The following is a 17,113-nucleotide window of genomic DNA, read 5'->3' as shown; positions in this document are numbered from 1 at the left end:
GAAAACGTTGTGGGAATCGGAAGGTTAAGATGTTTTGGAAACTTTTCCGTAACTTGTGGAAATCTGTGTAGAAACTGAGTTTCTTTGTGAAACAAGGGGAAACGTTGAAAATAAACACCCTGGAAACATAACATTGCATTTGAGTTAGCCTGAATTCCTTTTTTAAAAAGACCTGCAGTGTGATACACAACTCGGTGGAGCTGAGGTATTCACATTTATCTCTGTTTTCGAGCATTTAAAGTTCTTGCCCATGGATTTTGAAGACACCAAGGTCCAGATCCTAAGTGAACTTGTAGCTTAAGCCTCAACATGTTTTCTTGGAAATAAGCCACACTGAACTTCAAGTAAATGTGTATAGGATCACAGCTGTACTTGCACGCAAGCTCAGTTCATGAGCTTTCAACTTAGCATGCTAAGAATCAGTCTTGGTAGTCCTCTTTAATCCAAGTATAAGCGGTTTGTTGTTTAGTTCACCCGGATGGCAAGATGGAATAATATTTTTCAGTAGATTCTGCAGGGGTGATGTCTTCTTTCGTCGTGGCATGAACTCTTTCAGTATTGCACTCAAATCTTAATAATGTAGTGAGGAAGCAATTCTCAGTTATTTTTAATGAGACTTACATCCTAGGAATTGTTTTCGAATCAAGGGGGGAGGTTTTAGGTAGCCTGAGATCCAAAACACACTTACTTGGAAGTAGGATCAGTTAAACCCATGGGATTTTTTTTCTCATTGAAATGTACTTGGTGTCAGGTGCTAGTTAACTCTGTGCGAATAAAGTTTAGTATTGTCAACCAAAGGGATATTTTTGTGTCCTTGGAAGCAAAAGTGGTTATTTTCCAGGCAATGACATCAAACCATTTGGTGTGGATCACAGGGTCCCCCCCCCCCACTACTCTTGGATTGGGTAGATTTACATGGTTTTGTGGTTGCTCGGGACATTTTCTCAGCTATACATCTTTGAGGTTTAATTTGCCACAAGTGCAATTTGTTTAAAAAAATTCTGGAATAAAATTTATATTCAGCACACTTTCAAAGTGAAAACAACATGAAGAAAAACTTGGGAAACCGACCTGGATTCCTGTGTTCTGCCGTGTTATGTGAAGCATGTTAAAGCGTGAAACCCCACATTATTTTTTAAAAAATAAATTATGTCAAAAGAGACTATTATTGAATGGCAGGTGATTCGAGCTTTATTTTGTTTTGAAATTTTAATGTGCTACTGCCAGGACCTTCCCACTACTTTCTGTAGCACTTTAGATAACTGTGACTTTCGAGAAAACATGTTTGTATTTAATCACTTCAATGTGGTCTGTAAAACTCTATTCCGGCTGCTGTCATTTGCTTACAACAGCTTCTGAGATCGCCTTATTTCATAATGTATGGAGTTAAGGATACAAGAGGCATGAAATGAGAGGTGTCAAACATCAGTGCTGTTGAGTGGCTTATAGTTTATGAGTTTGCAGGACATTTTGAGGGTCCCTGATCGATACAGAGAACTCGAATCGCCGCCGCTTACATCTTCAGGAATTCTAGGGCGACTTGTTCCTTTCAGCTTGTTGACCGCAAAACAGACTTGTCATTTGCAAAGGGAAGAAATGGATAATTGTGGGTTATGAACAGACCTCTGCTAAATGCTGCATTCATAGTGTAGTACAGTATTTAAATTATACTTTGAACTCAATGATTTAGATTTGTAAATTGTGCCTCTCTCCCCCCCACCCCGGCACCACACACACAAGGTTTTGTAAATGTTGGTTTTAAAATATGAAACTATTGCATTGAGAATCAGCACCGTCGGTGTTAGCCCTGATATAGAGGATGAGGGTAGAATGGCAGAATGTGTGCCTTGGTGTATTTTTGTAAAAGAACATTTATTATTTGAAAGTGAATGTTTGTAGGAGGTAGAGAAAGATGCAGTCTTAAAGATGACACCCCCACAAAAACAAACAAACAAAAAACCCACCTTGTGATATGGTAATTCTATCAGGCCTGTTAAACAACTGGATTTTACTGCATAGTACATACAAAAAGTTCAGGGTCTGAATCTGAATAGCCAGAAAAACAATATGCACAAGTGATTGAAATAACAGTCTTACTGCAGGATGGTCACATTTTCTCCTAATTTGAATTCCACTGCCCTCTTGAATCGAGGACTACATTCCTTAAAAAGAAAACCTACATTGTCACGCTAATTAAGTATAGATTATAATGTTATTTTGATAAATGATTGTTTTTGAATAGGCCGAAAAGTTGACTTTTAAGTGTACTTTTCTAACTTGAGGAGGGTCGGGAGATCTGAAATCTGAAAAGATTGTGACTCCTTCCTTACGATGAACAGTGATGCTGGAATTATTTTCTGTATGCCACGGTACATGCATTTTGAGGAGCAGAGGCCGTAGTCGCAAAACGAGGCACAAGGGATGGTTGTATTGTTCAGCATCTAATTTTGTTCACCTGCAGCAAGTTTTTGCGAAAGGTTTCAACCAAAAAGTAGGAAGAGCAAAGATGTAATGAATTATTGCCATTAACCACTCATGGGCTTTGGATTTGCCTTCCACACAAGTAGATTCGGCAGAGGTAATTCTGCTTTTGATATTTCACAGCTGGAGGTGGAAGTGTTTTTGTCTCCCCGCCTCTCCGATATATTTACTCTTAGCATCAAGGTTCGTGGTGCATTACAGGAAGAAACAAGGAAGGGTCCCTGTCTGAAGGAAACTGCAATTGAAACTAAGCCTATAGTAGTTGTGACTCCTCAAGTTGAATGCAGCCCCCTTTGTGAGTTTGCTGAGGTTCCTGGTTGTGCTACCTGCCTGGGATCACCAGAGAAGGACATTGCCGGACATTTGGCAGATCACAGTACCTGGCTGGTGGGCTGCTGTCCCCGTGGCTTGTCACAAATTGTCTAGGTCTCATCTGAAGCATGACAACAGGGGAAAAGAAGAGAGCGAGGATTGGAATGGTAGAACCAAAACTAACAAGGAGGGATGCAAGCAAATGCAGTGTTTAGGCTTAGTTGTGGATGGGGATGTGATATGTGGAAGGATCATAATAGACTCATAGAATTGCAGAGTTTGAAGGAGTCTTGAGAGTTCACCCCCCCTGCAATGCAGGAATCTCAAAGCCTTCATGACAGATGGCCATCCAACCTCCGCTTAAAAACCTCCATGGAAGGAGAGTCCACCACCTTCCGAGGGAGACGGTTCCACTGTTGAGCAGCTCTTAATGTCAGAAAGTTATCCCTGATGTTTAGTCAGAATCTCCTTTCTTGTAACTTGTAGCCGTTGGTTCAAGCCGTTGCCTCTGGGGCAGGAGAAAACAAGCTTGCTCCATCCTTCCCCTTAGATATTTGACGATGGCTATACAGGGACGCGGGTGGCGCTGTGGGTTAAACCACAGAGCCTAGGGCTTGCCGATCAGAAGGTTGGCAGTTCAAATCCCCACAACAGGGTGAGCTCCTGTTGCTCGGTCCCTGCTCCTCCCAACCTAGCAGTTTGAAAGCACGTCAAAAAGTAGATAAATAGGTACCGCTCTGGGGGGAAGGTAAATGGTGTTTCCGTGTGCTGCTCTGGCTTCACCAGAAGCGGCTTAATCATGCTGGCCACATGACCCGGAAGCTGTACGCAAGCTCCCTCGGCCAGTAAAGTGAGATGAGCGCCGCAATCCCAGAGTCGTCCGCAACTTGACCCAACGGTCAGGGGTCTCTTTACCTTTACCTTTATCCTGTCTTTTCTCAGTCGCCTCTTTTCCAGGCTAAACATTCCCAACTTTCTCAACCGTTTCTCATAAGGCTTGGTCTCCAGACCGCTGATCATCTTAGTTTCCCTCCTCTGCAAATGTTCCAGTTGTCAATATCCTTTTTAAATTGTGGTGCCCAGAACTGGACGCAGTACTACAGGTGTGGTCAGACCAAGGCATGATAGAGCAGTACTATTACCTCCATTAACCTGGACACTGCACTTCTGTTGATGCAGCCTAGAACACCATTATCTTCTTTTTGTTCAGTGGTAGAACAGCTGCTTTGCACACAGGTGATTTCAGTCTCCTGCATCTCCAGTTAGAGAGCTACTGGCAGTCAGTGCAGACAATATTGAGTGGTCTGACTCGGTATAACCCAGCTTCCTGCATTCCTAGCATTTGATCTTAGGTTTGACTTCCCATGGCTGGGCTTGAAAGCTGCATTGTGCAAATGATTATTATTGGTACTATGCCACCCATACATGATATCTTAACAGAAGTACCATGGCAGGCTGTTGCTCCCAAGGATCTGGCAATTTCAAATAGGTGGCAGGGAAACTTGAAGATAGGCTTAGTGATGGAAAAATGTGGACAGATATCGTTGCATGTATTGTTTGGTTTCCATATTATGAGATCACCACAAGTTGCTTTCTGGCAGGTCAGCCTTGTTGTGTCCGTCAAGCCCAGTATTGTTGTACTCTGACTAACAGCAGCTCTCTAGGGCAAATTTGTGGGTTGGACTCCATCAACCTCTGTAGCCGGATATAATGGGAGTTGTAGTTCAACACCTGAACTATAAATGCCACTTCAACTCTAGGGTCTCCAGCAAAGGGATTTCCCATTGCCAGTTAAAAGGATCAGGTCGAAAACAATGCCAGGAATTGAGCCTGAGACATTATGAACACAAAACATGAAATCTATCACTGAGCTTTTGCCATCTGTTAATGTGAATGGCTTCCTTTTGTGCCCGCTACCACACACCCAGGAAAGCTGAAATTTAGGCCCCAGGCTTCCAGGCAAACACCTGATCAGAGATTTGAAAGGGATTTTCTGGCAGTACAGTGTGCAAACTAACAACCTTCATTTCTTTTTGCGTTTATGCTCTCAGTGTACACAGCGCTTTGCAAAAGTATGCGATGAGAGGTCCCTGTCCCGAAGTGTCTCACAGTCTTAAAAATTTGACACAGGCAAAAGAGAAGGAAATGGGAGACTGGGTAAACAGGGCGAATTACGCTTGGGGAGCAATCCTATGCACAGCACCCGATCCAAAGCCCATTCAGTAGCAGGACTGCTGCTGCTGCTTTGCCTAAGCCTGGCAGAGGGAAAACAAGCCTTTAAAATATTGTTGCCAGTGGAGAATCCAGCTTAAGTCCTGCCCCTGGGATGCCCCTTTTGCGGGGCTTAAACCAGCCTCGGCTCCGCCATCTTCAGTGGGCCGGGCCCCAGCTGAGCTGGGATGAGCAAGTTTTGTAGGTGTATCTTCAGCTGAGCTAGGGTTGAGGACTTCACGCCAGCTGAACGAGAGATCCGCTTCATCCTAGGCTGCTCATCTTGGCAGATCTTGGCATCTGATTGCCCCCCTAGCAGTGGGATTTCGGGAGGTTAAGGGGTCATAAAAAAGGATTCTCTGAGGAGTGTCTATTTTATGCCTCCTTATCTGTTTCTTCCTTTATCCCTCTCATCTGCCTTCTTCATTCTCATTGTTTGTTATACTAAGGGGGGGGGGTGTGTGTATAGTACATAGGATTGCAGTGATACAGTAGCTTATATTATGGACATTTGGTGTATCCCAGGACAAATACTTCATGCTGTAGCAGTGTATAGATTAGATCAAAATTGTAACCTTCATTGCAGTTTTTAACAACTTGGATTGATGGGGTCTTGTTTTGTTTTTGTATGTGTGTATTTTGGCAATATTTGCCACTGTTTTTATTTAGTATGCTTATATACTGCTTTCCCCCACACAAGTGACCTCAAAACAATTTACATGAAAAAAAAATATATATCATCATTACAAATCACAGAAGCTTAAGGTAACAATTGTTGAACATTGCATGTGTGTGTTTTATGTGTGTATAACATAACAAATATAATTTTAAATAAATATAATTTTATATAATTTAGTAAAAGCTTAATTATAATTTTTATTTCTTAAGGCTCTTTTTTCATCTTTTTTTATTAAAAAAAATACCGATTTACCCTATTTTGGAAAAGGCATACATGGATTCCAAAGGCATTTTTCTGATTTTGCTCACTTTATTGATTAAAATGTAATAATTTTTTTTTTAAGCCCTTACAATTTGAGAGGTGGGGGTGGGGGAATTTGGCAATTAATAAAACTGTTTGTTAAAAGTGTGACATGAAGTCTTTTTTCTTTTTTTTAAAGGAGAGCCTTACTGGAGGTAAAGAAGTCAAAATACAGTAGAGGCTTTCAGCTCTTTTTAAATGGTGTTTAAATACACACACGCGTACATAAAGATGCTGTGCTGAAAGAAACGCAGTGTGTGCTGGGGGTTGCCGTGTCAATTGGATAAACATCTGGAACAGTGACCCACTGATGAAGTCTGTGTTTTGATTTTGTTTGTGAGTGTGTGGTGGGCGTGAGCGACCCACAATGTTTAGGGTGTTAATTGTGCCACTTACATGAATTTGTCTGCTGTACAAATTTTTCCTTTCTGGGAAGTTCTCCCTTAAATTTCGGGTGCTGCTGAAATGAGCCGTTCTCCATACCTACCGGTAATCAAAATTAAAAGTTTGGAAGCCAACATTAATTGTCTCTTAAAAAAAAAAGAACAATTATTTTTAAAATCCCCACATAAAATATATGGCTTGTTTCTGAAAAATGGGGTTGCATCCTTTCAGTCTTTCAATCTGATGTTAACCAGTTTGACATGCTGGCCAATTAGGGATGGGGAATCATAGAATCATAGAATCATAGAGTTGGAAGAGACCACAAGGGCCACCGAGTCCAACCCCCTGCCAAGCAGGAAACACCATCAGAGCACTCCTGACATATGGTTGTCAAGCCTCTGCTTAAAGACCTCCAAAGAAGGAGACTCTGTCAGTTTGGGAGATCTGTCAGTTTGGGTTTCTCTGTTTCTCAATTTCCCAATTTCAGGTCCCCTTTACCTTTCCACGCCAGTTTGCGATTTTTTAAAGAACGGGTCAGCATAAAAATTCACCAGCGTTATAGTACCAATTTATCTTACCATTTCAACTAATATACAGATATTTACATCTTCACATATATAAAGTCATTTTTTTATATGCCATTTTCACGAATATGTGTCTATATTAGGTGGCCTTTCTCTCTCTGTGTGCATATATATATATATATATATATATATATGGTTTTGGAACAGTAAGGACCGGGGCCTTAGCCCTTTAACCAGAAGTTTGTTAGGATTGCAGAGCAAAGAGGTAAAGATTGTTTGCAACCTCACGCGCTAGACCCTAATATTTTACCTTTCATGGCGAAATTGCTATAGAGTTCCTTTGATGAATAAGAACGAGAAAGCAAGCAACATTAGCTGCGGTTGCTTTAGATCAGTGTAGATAAGTTTCTGGGAATTTGCATAATGCAGATGGGCCCTTCATTTGCTTGCTTGTGTTTTGAAGCTGTTTTTGTAGTGGGGGCTGGTCCTTCGATCCTGACTTTGACAAGAAAGGCATTTTTCTTCTAGTCGACGATATTCTAATGAAGGGGAGAACTTCCATTTGTTAAGTTTGCAACAGTCTTCTCACACATAGAAACCCACTTCTTTGGCATTCTAAAGCAACAACAACAACAACACCACACCACCCTGTTTTGAGGTTTTATGGTATGTAAATATATATGTTTAGTAGACTAATGAATTGGCTGGAAGCCTGAATAGTTGGCTGACTGCCCTTTTGTAGTTTAAGATGTGTCCCCCCCCCCCCCGGTGAAATAACTGGTATTATTCTCTTGCAGGGCTTCTTTTATGCAACCACTTACTCTGAGCTGATAACCCTTTAAAGCTGTTTTTAGTCTTAGCTGAACTGAGTTTGAAAGCAAGGAAGAGAATATCCAGGGAAAACTAGAGAAGTGATCGGGTAAACCGTAGTGGTACACTATCGCTGCACTTAACTTGGTTTTCCAAATACAGGTTGAATCCAGAAGATGTGGCTTGAGAGCGATTTCAGTGAGAACACATTGTGATATGGGAGCGAATTCAGAGGCTGAAACAATATGCATTTCGCAGCCTGTGATAGCAGGATCCCTCCCAGCCTCATTTAATGTCAAGCCGATAGCTCTGAATAAATTTCTTTCTGTGTTGATACGTAAAAGCTCAGCTACATCAGGGATAACCAAAGCTTAGTGGCATCTAGATGCCGTTGGACTACAGTTCCCATCATCCTTTACACAATTGGCCCTGTTGGTGGGGGCTGATGGGAGTTGGAGTCCAACAACATCTAGAGAGAACGACGTTGGCTATCTCTGCTCTACACAGTACAGAAATTGAAACTGGGGATGAGGACCCTGTGGCCTCCAACCCCCATAAGCCCCCGTGGTCAGGGATGATGTAAGTTGTATTGCAACACCATTTGCAAAGCCTCGGGTTTTCCCATTCTCTGGTCTTCATATTACTGCCCACCATTATTCTCCCCTGCCTGTTTCCCACATTAATATGGTAAAGGTAAAGGGACCCTTGACCATTAGGTCCAGTCGTGGCCGACTCTGGGGTTGCGGCGCTCATCTCGCTTTATTGGCCGAGGGAGCCGGTGTAAAGCTTCCGGGTCATGTGGCCAGCATGACTAAGCCGCTTCTGGCGAACCAGAGCAGCGCACAGAAACGCCGTTTACCTTCCCGCCGGAGCGGTACCTATTTATCTACTTGTACTTTGACGTGCTTTCGAATTGCTAGGTTGGCAGGAGCAGGGACCGAGCAACGGGAGCTCACCCCGTCGCGGTGATTCGAACCGCCGACTTTCTGATCGGCAAGTCCTAGGCTCTGTGGTTTAACCCACGTCCCTTCCCACATTAATATTTGTTTGTAAAGTGTCAACACGAGGGCTGGTAGGCATATGTGGCAAACCATAGTCTTTCTTAGTGCGCAGCTGCTTTCATTGCTACAGTATGGTGTCTTGCTAAGGTACCATTTGCCAACTTGGTGCCCCGCCCCCAGTATTTTGGACTCCAACTCCCATCAGCCTCAGCCATCATGGGCAGTGCCTGGGGATTGATGGGAGTTGTGGTCCAGCAACATCAAGAGGGTCCTGGGTTTGCGTGTTCAGAGGGAAAGGCCGGCCGGAATTTTTGCAGGACCAAAATTTCACACGCCACCTGGTTCGCTTTGCGTCTTTCAACCAGCATAATTGTTTTTTTCCCCAGGGCGAATGCAAAGCCTGTGAAAACGTAAACCTTTTGACTGAATCGGAAATAGTTTTGAGATGGGTCCTCTTCGAGCCCCCCTGCCATTTCTGCGACAAAATGTTCCAAACTAAAATACCTTGTTTACATAAAGCCCCGTTCTGTTCATGACCATGTTTGGGGTGTCTCTCTCTCTCTTTCTCTGTGGTGCGCGTGTATGAAAACAAGTAACAAAATTATTTTTCAGATTATTCTCCAAAGGTATTTTCTCCTCTGCCACTGGCAGTAAGTTGATGAGTATTCCTATCCCCCTGCCGACGAACTGTTTTAATTTCCGAGGGAAAGCTTCAGTCACAGCTAACAAAGGAGAGCCAGTAGGGTTCTCTTAGCATTTGCACCCGCCCTGCAGCTTTTCGAAAGGCGTTCGAAATAAATTTCTTGAAAAGGTTTTTGCAGAGATCTGCTGGGGCCGTATTGATTTTTGTTCACTCAAAACTGCAGTGGAAAAGGTCAAACTTCCCCCATGCATGTCTGAACATTACCTTCTCTCTCCCCTGCTGCCTCAACGAGGAAGAACTAATTAAATATAAACTGATTAGAATATAATTGTCCTTTAGAACCTGGTTGATTGTGGTGCTTCATCATTAGTATATTTAGGACTTTTGTACAGTCATACCTCGGGTTACAGACGCTTTCAGGTTGCGTTTTTTTGGGTTGTGGACCACCGAAAACCAGAAGTACCAGAACGGGTTACTTCCGGGTTTCGGCGGTTGCACATGCGCAGAAGCGCTAAATCGCACTTTGCGCATGCGCAGAAGTGCCAAATCGCAACCTGTGTGTGCGCAGATGCGGGTTGTGGACGCTGTGGGTTGCAAACGTGCATCCCGCACAAATCACATTTGCAACCCAAGCGTCCACTGTATGTGGTTAGGGTGACCAAGTACAAAAGGAGAAGGGCAAGTGTGGAGTGAGTGTCTCTGTTCCCCATTGCTTTTTATGGAGAAGGAAATATGTACTGCAATTCTTGGGTTCCCCCGAACTTGTTGATACTGCCCTAAGGAACCACACTTTGAGAAAGGGTTTGCAACTAGTATTAGCGAAGATAGAGAATCCTTTTGTGTCTCTCTGTGTGAGAGAGATCACTTTCTCTTAAGGTGACTGGCGATCACACAGGGTTCCTGGACGTTTGACGGTCTATTGATCCCTGTGCTACCACTGTGATTGCTTCCCCGCTGCCACCAACCCGTTTCTCTCGGGCACACACAGAGTCCAGACTGTTGTTAACATTAAAACAACTAAGCAAGTTTATTTTATAAGCATTAACAAGTTTATGGCTTCAGATAATTTTTCTTGTCAGTTTCTTAATCTTAGTTTCTTTACCGGCCTATACCTTCCTAATCACTGCGAACTGATTATCCCAACTGTCTATCTGACTCTTCCTAACAGTTTCTCTCACTCTCTCACATCAAAACTAGACCAACCCAGGGACTTATCCTCCCTCTTCCTTCTCCAACTGTCAGCTGACTTCCCAACAACTCCAACTCTAACTGTAACTCCTCCCCTTGGGTTCCCACTGGCCAATCACTTCACACTCATTTAACCCCCATCCTTATGACCCACCTAGAAGTGACCTACCACAGACTGCAAGCTGGCAGTGGGCAGAGTCAGAGACAAATGTGGGTGGGGCTGCCCCATCTCCTTCTCCCCTCCTCTTTCTAACACCTGCTTTATTCACCCTTCCCAAATGACCACCACACTGGCCATCTCACTTGTGATTTCTCCTCTTTATCCAGGCCCTTGGGATGTAATTCGTTATAATTTTGCTAACTGCTATGTCACTGTGGTTTGTTGTGTTTTTTATTTTTAGATGTGATATATTGTCATTTTATTGAGTTTTTAAAACTGTTATTATTGTGATTGTGATATTTTTAATCGCTAGCTTGCCCTGTGCTTTAATTGGTACGTGTAAGAACCAAGACAGAAATAAATTTTAAAAGAATTTCGCCCATGCTTCAGCCGAAAAATGCTTCCTGAGCAGCTTACAAATATCAGTGATTTGATTGTAGACCTATCTAAATGACATATAAGGAAAGGGGGGGGGAAGGTTGGGGAGGCGGGAGGAAAAAACAAGCTCAGGGCCTAGTTCTTAGTTACAAGGTTTTTGTAACGATCAGCTGGAAGGGAACAATGTGCAGAGGAGGAGTCAAAGGTTGTTGGTGTCTCAGCAGAGCGCTGCAGTTCCATCTCTTCTTCTCTTGTAGCCTGATGGAGTGGCTGAGGTAGATTAGAGTTGAAGAAGGGCCTGATGGAACTGTCCCCCTGTTTCCCTCTTTCTCTATATACAGCTTCCTCCAAACCATGGGTAGGCAAACTAAGGCCCACGGGCTGGATCCAGCCCAATCGCCTTCTAAATCCGGCCTGTGAACGGTCCGGGAATCAGCCTGTTTTTACATGAGTAGAATGTGTCCTTTTATTTAAAATGCATCTCTGGGTTATTTGTGGGGCATAGGAATTCATTCATTATTATTTTTTCAAAATATAGTTCAGCTCCCCACAAGGCCTGAGGGACAGTGGACCGGCCCCCTGCTGAAAAGGTTTGCTGACCCTTTCAGGCTCCAGACCCCATGAAATTAGGATGAAGGCAGTATGCCCTTGGGGTGCAGGTTCTCTGCCTCTGGCACATAGGATCCTGTACCTAAAATTTTGCACAAGAGAAGGATTTTTTAGCCAGGAAAAGGTCTCCTTGATTTAAATAATAATAATTTTAGGGTGTATTTATTTTAACATTTGGTAGGCTGCAAAATCAGTATTCCCATATACAGCAAGAGTACCGTCCATTCTACCCCTTCAGGACCTAAACAACTGCATTCTGCTTTGTGTGTGCTACAAATGGGCAAATCTCTCCATTTTGGTTCCCTTCCTTCCTCCCTCCCTCCCTCCCTCCCTCCCTTCCTTCCTTCCTTCCTTCCTTCCTCTCAGTTTCTCATTTTCCCAGTCCTGAGTTCAGTTCTCCACATTTCCACATCAGTGTTCATTTTTTAAAAAACTTATTCATGAAAATTCACCAGCATTGTAGTGTGAATTTCTTTTACTATATGTGTGCAGTTCTGCCCAATGTCCACAATTTTCTGCAAAGCAGTTTCCCATAATATAATGCCTTTTTGCACGTTATTTTCTTCTAATATATACATTTTGGTTCACCCTTTATCGTATGTGTTGCTTGGTTGGAGAATTCCATCACAAAATTCAGAGACGTACAAATTTTGAAGGTTGACCGTTTCATTGTTTTCGAAAGTTCAAATAAGATAGTTTTGCCTTTACACATGAGCTGAACCGAATTTCTCTTGCATCCCTATGTATGTTTGCGCTTTCCAAAGAGTCAGTTTACATCACTTGTAAGTGGGATGCGGGAAAGTTGTGGATGCTATCGAGACACAGACAGGACTGGTGGTCCCCGAAGGCAGTTCTGTGATGCAATTGGAGCCCTGGATGCCTCCCTTATTTTCCTCTACAGATGTCAACTTCCCCTTGCAAAACGGTATTATTTGAGGGTTGCTGAAAATTACAGTATCGAGAGCAAGGATTGCACGACAGACTTTTAAATTACAGATTTGTGGTGTCTTTATGTTGAAGAATGTGTGTTTAGGGGAATGGGAAGCATGCTTCAAGATGTTAAGTTTGCCAGACTTCTGTAGCGTGCTGTGATGGTTGCCCTTGGGATCTGCTTGTGTATGATTTAGGCTTACTACCCGTTTGCATATGGAAAGAGACTCAAGGCAAGAATTGCTTTCTCTGGAAGATTTTGAAGGATCCAGTCACTGACCAGACCCAGACCTGCTTAGCGTTACTGACATCGTAGCGGATGAGTGCCTTCCGTCGATGCCCTGGGACATAAAGAATGCCCCATCTGGATATCATCTTCTTTGGAGAGCTTTGGATTGCAAATACCCACTTGGCTGGTCTTCTATGATGAGTAAGAACCTTGGGTTCTCAGCAAATAATCAGGTTAATTAAGATTATTTTCTTTATGCCCCCCCCCAATCTCTTGGGCCAAGGATGTACATTTAATCACATTACATAAGTATGTGTGGAACAGTAAAAATTCACGGGCTTGTTCTCAGGGTCATTGCTGCATATTATGAATGTAAAGCTATACAATGTTCAGGATCACCCCGGCTGCAACCCAGTTCTGAGCTGATCTTAAGGGCAGGCTTTATATTTTGTTAGATTTAAGCCCTGGTGAGTTTGATAGGATGTACTCTCCAGCAACCGCACCTAGGATTGCAGCCTTAGAAAAATGAGCATATTGCCATCAAAGCATTGCAAATGTAGTTATTTCAGTTTTATTCCAAATTAATGATGTCATTTAGTTGTAATGGTGAAGCTCTGGCGTGTGCTGTTTGTATTCGGCATCTGATTTTTGGGACCGACTTAAAACACAGGTAATTAAACCTCTTAAATACAGCCCTTATTACTGGTTTGCCAAGAGCTTCGGGTGAATAAACCATTTCTTTTATTAATGAGCTCGCGTGCCACATTCCCCACATTTCCTCCTGTCTTCCAAGGGGGCGTTTAGTTACTGAAATGAATGGGATTTATTTTTCCTAAATGAAATTCTCAAATTGCTGCTGCTGTGTAAATTTCCAGATGTGCGACACAGCCTCATGCACACCAGTGGAAAATGAGCAGCTCACAGGTCTAGCCCCACAATGAGTAATGTTTATTTGGTGTGAACGTTTTTAACTGTAATATGCTGCTTCCCTGAACCTACTGATTGAATTAAGAGTAGTTGTGCTGCAGTTCATGTGTTTGTTTAGATGCTTAGGCCATCCTATTCTGACTCTGTAGAATAAGCAGAAACACAATAAAAATCAAGTCTATTGCCAGATTTAATGGCATCACAGTTGAGTAAGTCTGTTTTAAACCTGCATGAATTTGCATATGAATCAAATTGGATCAGGCTGCGACACACTAGTCAGAACCCACCAGCTGAAGACCAGTTTAGATTGGTTTGGTTGGCGCAGCGGTGCCATCTTAGGCCAGGGTGCCTTCCTGTGTGAGAATCAAATAGGAATTCTAAGATGGCATTGCCAGCTGCGGGGCCTGGCATTACTTTTGTTAAAATAATAATTAATAGCTTCAAAAACAACACCACTGCTGTCTGATTACTCAGGGGACCTATTTTAATCAGTAAAAAAACAACAAAAATACCTGAATGTATAAACATGGCAGCCTAATAAAAAACCTATTAAAATAAAAATATGCTACCTTCCGTTGCCAGACATTTTCCTCAGAGAGGCTCATTTATTTTATTTTATTTTTGCCTTTTATACTCCACAAAGTGGGGAGAAACTAAAAGGGAATGACATTCCCTTACAACGCTGTGTTTATTTTGTCCTCGCAGAAACCCTGTGAGGTAGTTTTAGGTTGACAGGTAATAACTTACTCGAGGTCGCCCAGTAAGCTGTGTGGAGATTTGAACTGGGGGATATCCCCCAATTGTAGTCCCAACTCTCAAACCCAGGGTTGGTGAATTAGATCCGGACAGTGGACCAGATCTTGATGGGCCTCTTTGACTGGTGGAATGGGCATGGAATCAGGTGAAGTGTTTCCTTTTCCAGACTGGCTCAAATTCAAGCTGATCTGTAAAGGATGGGGGGAAAGATTCTGTGCTTTCATCAGCCACATTGGGGAGTTGATCTCTGTGGGCTTGGGTTTGACACTGAATCTAACTGCCGAATGCAAATTCTGCAGGGATGGGCTCTGTTTGGGAGTCATTTCTCCCCTGTGAAGATAGATGGGTTGTTATTGTTTTTCCAATCATATTTTATTGAATTTTAATTTTTTATCATATATAATCAATACACAATTGCATTTTTTCTCTTATTTAAAGAAAAACAAATGGTTTTAAGAATTCCATTGGTGTCACCTATAACCTAAACACACACTCTGCATCATGAACAATGCACTTGTGTTTGACTGACTGCTACTCTCTTTAAAATTCATCTGAATGGAAGCCACAGGAGGGTTAATTCCCTCACTATTTGTTTTCAAAGGGGAAAGTGGCAGTTTATAGGTGTAAATGACATTTGTAAGTGAGGAATTAGTTTTTAGGGTGCACTTGGGTCCCATTTACTTAACAACTGTAAGTCTCTGAATCCGATTTCCCCCATTAGACAAAATCCAACTGTGTATTAGGTGAAGCCAAATTCTAGATGTGTTTGAAATGATGAAAATTGGCATTGTTTTGTTGGAACCTGGTTTACTTAGGCGGTCGCTGAGTGTTTGTGGTGCTGTTGGCAGGATTGGGCCCACCTATAAAAGGTAAAGGTAAAGGTACCCCTGCCCGTACGGGCCAGTCTTGACAGACTCTGGGGTTGTGCGCCCATCTCACTTAAGAGGCCAGGGGCCAACGCTGTCCGGAGACACTTCCGGGTCACGTGGCCAGCGTGACATCGCTGCTCTGGCGAGCCAGAGCCGCACACGGAAACGCCGTTTACCTTCCCGCTGGTAAGCGGTCCCTATTTATCTACTTGCCCCCGGAGGTGCTTTCGAACTGCTAGGTTGGCAGGCGCTGGGACCGAGCAGCGGGAGCGCACCCCGCCGCAGGGATTCGAACCGCCAACCTTTCGATCGGCAAGCCCTAGGCGCTGAGGCTTTAACCCACAGCGCCACCTGCGTCCCGGGCCCACCTATAGGGCTGTGCTTTTGGGAGGCAGCTGTAACCTGTCTGCCATTTTAAAGTTACAGGTAGGTAGCCGTGTTGGTCTGCCATAGTCAAAACAAAATAAAAGAAAAAAAAATTCCTTCCAGTAGCACCTTAAAGACCAACTAAGTTAGTTCTAGGTATGCACACGAAAGCTCATACCTAGAACTAACTTAGTTGGTCTTTAAGGTGCTACTGGAAGGAATTTTTTTTCTTTTATTTTGTTTTGCCATTTTAAATTCCCCACAATGCCCCAGGGTAATGCAGCACTGTGGGGAAATAAAAATAATGTGGGTTCTCAGCTGCCCAGTGCAGATTGCAACACGGTTGTTGCCCACCCACGCTACTAAGCATACTGGGAATGGTGGACGACAGCAGATCCTCCCACCCCCAAACCTGTTTGTTTCATTATTGCATTTCTATCCCACCTCTTGAGTTTTGGTATGACATACAAGGTGACATACATGCTTTGTGTCTTCCCCATTGTTATGATCACAACAACCCTGTGAGGTAGGTTTGGCTTAGAGACTGTGATTGGCCCAAGGTCTCCCAGTGAACTTCATGGCTCCATGTGGTTTTAAACCCTCATTCTTCCAGGTCCTAGTCCGGCACTCCAACCAATACACTGACTCTCTTGCCTGTTTCCAGCCTTGTCTGGTACCCAAAGCTATCCTAATAGGATAACAGTGATGTGTTGAGTAGAGTCGTATTCTGGACCTGATGTCACACACCTTTGTTTTTTAATGAACCATTTGGATCAAGGATTGGCGGATATTATTTGCCAGATTTGCAGATGACACAAAATAGGGAAGAGGGTGCTAGCACTTAGGAAGATAGGACGGAAAGTTAAAATGGGCTAGCTAGAATGAGCTAGCTAGAATGAGCTAGCTAGGGCAGATTGGAGCTGTTCCTCTGTATGACCAGTTTGTTAAGAAACAATATTCCCAGACTCCCCTTCTCTCTCCCCCTATATATTTGTCATACCAACCTTGATTAATGGATCGTGTTTAGGTGGTGGCTAAGAAGCTGTCAGGTATGTGTTCAGCTATCAATAAATCAACTCTGGGAGATAATCTGAGCCCCAGGGGCATTTTGTGGCTTTGATTCTGCCCAGGAGTGGGTTGAGCCCTCCTGATATCTTGCAATTGGATGGGTTTTTGCTGCTCTTTGGAAAACACTACAGCGCTGTTGCTGCTGCCAGAATTAAGAACAAAAAGCAAATTCCACCAAGTGTTGGCTGCCACTTCTGTATTTGCGTGTACTTGTCTTTCCAAAGTTTGAAGAGAATATAGATGCAATGTCCCCCTGTTTTCTTTCTTTCTCTGGCAAATGTTATAAGC

The 17,113-nt window shown here is 43.1% G+C and overlaps 1 protein-coding gene and 1 long non-coding RNA gene across 3 annotated transcripts in view; one reads left to right on the top strand and one right to left on the bottom strand.

Moving 5' to 3' along the window:
- The window catches only part of LOC307225407, a 503,606-nt gene extending 487,796 nt beyond the window's left edge, over positions 1–15,810 (bottom strand). Inside the window, exons 1-2 of the long non-coding RNA XR_013842981.1 lie at positions 15,760–15,810; positions 15,334–15,382 (exon numbers count right to left, since the gene is read on the bottom strand). This is a non-coding gene — a long non-coding RNA (uncharacterized lncRNA). The remainder of the gene's footprint in view (positions 1–15,333; positions 15,383–15,759) is intronic.
- Positions 1–17,113, top strand: part of PDE3A (phosphodiesterase 3A) — a 272,985-nt gene that overhangs the window by 2,102 nt on the left and 253,770 nt on the right. The window lies entirely within an intron of this gene.

The sequence above is a fragment of the Podarcis cretensis genome (genome assembly GCF_951804945.1).
Source record: "Podarcis cretensis genome assembly, chromosome: 10".
In the NCBI taxonomy this organism is placed as follows: Eukaryota; Metazoa; Chordata; class Lepidosauria; order Squamata; family Lacertidae; genus Podarcis; species Podarcis cretensis.
Note: the sequence above shows the minus strand (reverse complement) of the source record. Positions and strands in the feature narration are given on the sequence as shown.